Source organism: Nylanderia fulva, unplaced genomic scaffold, assembly GCF_048542155.1.
Source record: "Nylanderia fulva isolate GAGA-0341 unplaced genomic scaffold, ASM4854215v1 Scaffold808, whole genome shotgun sequence".
Lineage (NCBI taxonomy): Eukaryota > Metazoa > Arthropoda > Insecta > Hymenoptera > Formicidae > Nylanderia > Nylanderia fulva.
The window spans coordinates 30,001-34,426 of record NW_028190926.1 but is presented as its reverse complement, the minus strand read 5'-3'; positions in this window follow the sequence as shown (position 1 = coordinate 34,426).

Genomic DNA, 4,426 nt, shown 5'->3' with positions numbered 1-4,426 from the left:
CTAATTTTTAATATTCAAAAATTTTATACGTTTTAGATACATATGATAAAGCTATAGACAAACTTAAATTAGCTGAACAAATATCCGATATAGATGGTGATGATGGAAATAACCTCAAAAAATCGAGATATCAACGAGCAAAAAAAAATACAGGTTCATCTCCTGATAATTCTGATACAAGCGACACAAGCATCAATAAATTAAAAACTCGCAATGATTTAGAGTTAGATAATTTTCCTAATACACCAAAAGCTTTAACAATAAATAAGAGCAAAATCTGTGAAATAAAGACACCATTAATACAAGGTGATAAGAAAATGAATCGAGTAAAAAAAATTTCAAGTTCTTCTGATAATTCAGATAGAACTGACACAAGCAATGATTTAGATGAAGCTTCTAATATATCAAACGATTTAAATAAAAGCAAAATGACTTATGAAATAAAAAAACCACTGATAAAAAATTATAAGAAAATAACTAAGCCTCCGATACAAATAAGTAATGAAAAAATAATTAATATTCAGTCTAAAAAGTCTGCAGTTACATATAGTAAATCTATAAGTTCACAAGAACATCGAACAGCAAATAAAGATGACCTTGTTCCACAAAATTCAGATACAATATCTACATCCGATACTTGTAATGCTGAGATTGATGTAGGTAAAAATATATCTGTTATTAATTTTAAATTTTTGTTAAAGCTTACCTATATATATATATATATATTATTAAAGTTTTAACTTTTTTTATTTATATCACTGTAAACATATTTAAAATGGTATATAATTCGTAATATTTATATAATCTGACAATGAGTAGATATACAATAATATGTGTCAATTATTTTTGCAGATTTTCATAATTTAATTATCAGGAAACTAAATGCAGTATTGTTAAATCTTACAACAATTGATGAACGTTTAATAAAGTTGGATAATCACATAAGAAAAAATGAGGAAACGGATTTAAAAAAAATGAACATTATGATTTCGAATATAAGTATGCTGCCTTCTAAGCCGGGCAATAGAGCCAAGGAAACGAAACGAAAAATTAATTAAACGGAACTGTATCTCAATTTGAGATCCCAAAGTTCCACATATAAATTAATTTCGAAACTTACATATGGAGAAATAAGCGAGAAAAATATAGGTCCGAAAAGTCGCTGAAGCGGGATAATTAATTTTTCGTTTCGTTTCCTTGGCTCTATTGCCCGGCTTAGAAGGCAGCATACTTATATTCTTTATATTGAGAGCCGATAAAAATATTTATTTCTGAATTATGATTTCGATTTGCCAGCAGATACCGTAGAACAATTACAGAGAATTGATAATCAATTAAAAAACAAATGTGTTGCTGCAGAAATGGTATATACAAAATATTATCATTTTATACTTACGATTAGAAACATTTTATTGAAATGTCTTATAAAAAGCAATATTTTGGACATATTTATTTATTTATATAATGTTAAATAATTTTAAAGAAGTTAAAAGAAAAGTAATGTTAACTTTTTTTATAAGAGAAAAACAAATGTTTATTATTTTGATATTTTTAGATCATAAACTAATATTAATTAAATTATTTTATATTTTTAGACAAGACAATTGCTTTTTAGGAGGTAAGGATCATCATGATGTGATTTCGTACATGATGAAACATATTTTAACAAATAAATTAGCAATGGAATATAGTTGGGCTGGTGCAAAATTGAAAAATGCCTTTAAAAATCTTCGCATTACTATATGTATCATAAGTAAGTATATAAATATTTAATCACAGAAATGTTTTTATTGACATATTTTTGACACTTTATATATAGCATTCTATGCATGGTTATATTGGATGATGCTATTAAAACTCTAATATCATTATTCAATAATATGTAATCATAGGAATATAAAATAATTTTGAATAGTATATATACATATATACATATATATATATATAAAATTAAGTCGCTTTAAATTTTTATTTAATCTATAACCACACATATCTGTTTAAACTTGTTGTTAGATGCTGCGCGAACTTCAAGAACCAATTTAACAAATAAGGAAGTTGAGGATATAATTGCAAGATGGCTAATTTTAGCCAAGCAGAGATTTGACCGAGATTTGTAAGTTATATATAATATACCTCAATTTAACTATTTTATCATCTTATCTCAAACTTTTTATTTTTATAAGAAACTGATTTTAAAGAGGGTGAACACATGCACTATCTGTTCATTATTGCGTGTATTAGTTTTTTTAAATTAAATACAACATTTAAGAACTTATTGTTATTTTTGTATAGAATATTTATTGCAGAATTGACTTATTGCACCTATGTATAACAATCACATATTTCTTTTTAGGAAAAAGAAAGAACAAAAGAAGAGATGCGAAAATGAGGAGATCTAAACAAGAAAAGGACAGGTTATTAAATAGAATAATTTTAATATATAATAAATAAAATATTTGAACGTTTATTATTACGTTTATTGCACAGTTTATTATTATTACGTTTATTTATAGATTTTATAGAGTTTATTTTTGCATATGTACTTTTTTTATTTTGAATGTATTAATTTCATACACAGTAATTATATATATATTTTATTATTTAAATGGTTACAGTATTAAATACATATGCATAGTTGTAAGTGCAATAAAGTAATTATTAAATATTATTTTTTAAATATAGTATAAAACGAGAAAAGTTATAATAATATATACAGTTGAATATTAAAGTAATTTAAAGTTCTAAGTATTTTAGTACTTTTATGCGTAGCTGTAGCATAAAAAATTAACAATCACTATGTTTATTTTATTAATGCCTATATATTAAAAAGTTATGCACATTTAAGTTTTCTAACAATTGTATCAATTTTTTTTCATAATTCTGATAAAGTGATAACTAGAATTTTAAAAAAATTACTTTAAAAATGATTTATTATAAGTATTAATTATATATGTTAGTGATATAGTTATTAAATATGATTAAATGATGTGATTTAACGTGAATGTGTATTAAATGATAGTTATACACCCACACACACGTACATATATAATAATATGGCTTATATTTTTTGGAACGTATATATGTATTATTTAAAAAATAAAAATGTAATTAAATAAATTACATTTATAATCTTTGAGACAAGTATATGACTACTGGCAGGATCAACCAGGGAGCTTCGTGTTCGGTTACTCGCAAGGGAGTAACTCGCGAGCGAGCCCGAAGACTCGTCGCTAGCTCTTTTTCGCGCGCGCGCGCGTTCGATGCCGAAACACCGACGCGCGCGCGACACGCTCGTATGTGCCATTTTATTTGCCGCCGGTCTTGCTCAGCCGGTCGGCGACACTCTGCTGTGTTTAACGCTATTATGTAAAGCGTACGAGAGAACGACGGAGGCGAGAGTAAACCCCCGACGCCGCCGCCTCTCCTCTTCTTCCTCCTCCTCTCCGTTCAAAAATCCACAAGATCAAAATACTCGTGTTCTTATTCTCCCAAATGTTATGATGCGCGGTCTCGAGAGACCGCGCGATTCACCCTGACGCTAGATCGACGATGGCGATGCTTAGACGTCGAGGACTGTTCTGTCTGGTTCGTACGCGTTTAACCGCACACGACCAGCAATAAGATTTCGCTACGGCGTACAAAGCGAGCGGGAAGAAGCAACTCTTCCCGCAAACTCGTATCCGTGAAGTAGATGCTCGGTAAGCGCGACGATTCCGCTGCTGCGTACGAAACGAGAGGGAACCGCGCGGCCAACACACTAGAGGCGTGCGCGCCACATAAGAGCCATTCGGTCTTGCGACACCGACTCGTGGCAATGCTGTGCTCGTAATAAATAAGTGTGCGTTAATTTTGCGCGCGTTCGGCGACGAACGAGAAGAGCCGCACCGTAATCTCCGGCGAAGAGGAATACGAGACGACGCGAGAGTCGAACGTACGTTCTCGCGAGACACGCAACCTCCAAGCATGAGAAGACTTGGCGGCGGCGCGTTCTGCGACGATCGTATATTATTTTATATATTCGTGGTTTCCAAATCAAACATTTTATATAAATGTTCTCTCCGTGTCAGAGTCGCGACTCGACAAAATCCGTTCTCGACCCGTTCGGGCGATTCTTCGTTTGTCAACGTCGAGAGCGCGACACGTACAATATTAATCTCTCCTACCTCTTATAGTACCCAACCGACCGGCCAAGCGGTCGGCGACGGTACGGAGAGCGGTCGAAACACGCCGGAGTGGCGAGAGACTCGAGAAAGTACGTTTACGACTCGTCCGGACTCGCTCGACTCGTTCGACGCGCCGAGCGCGACGTACCTCTTATAGTACCCAACCGGCCGGCCAGGCGGTCGGCGACGCACGGTCCTACGCACGGCCGTATGCGAGCGCGAGCGTCGAAAGGCGCGTTCAATCGAGACATTGTCGCGGAGAG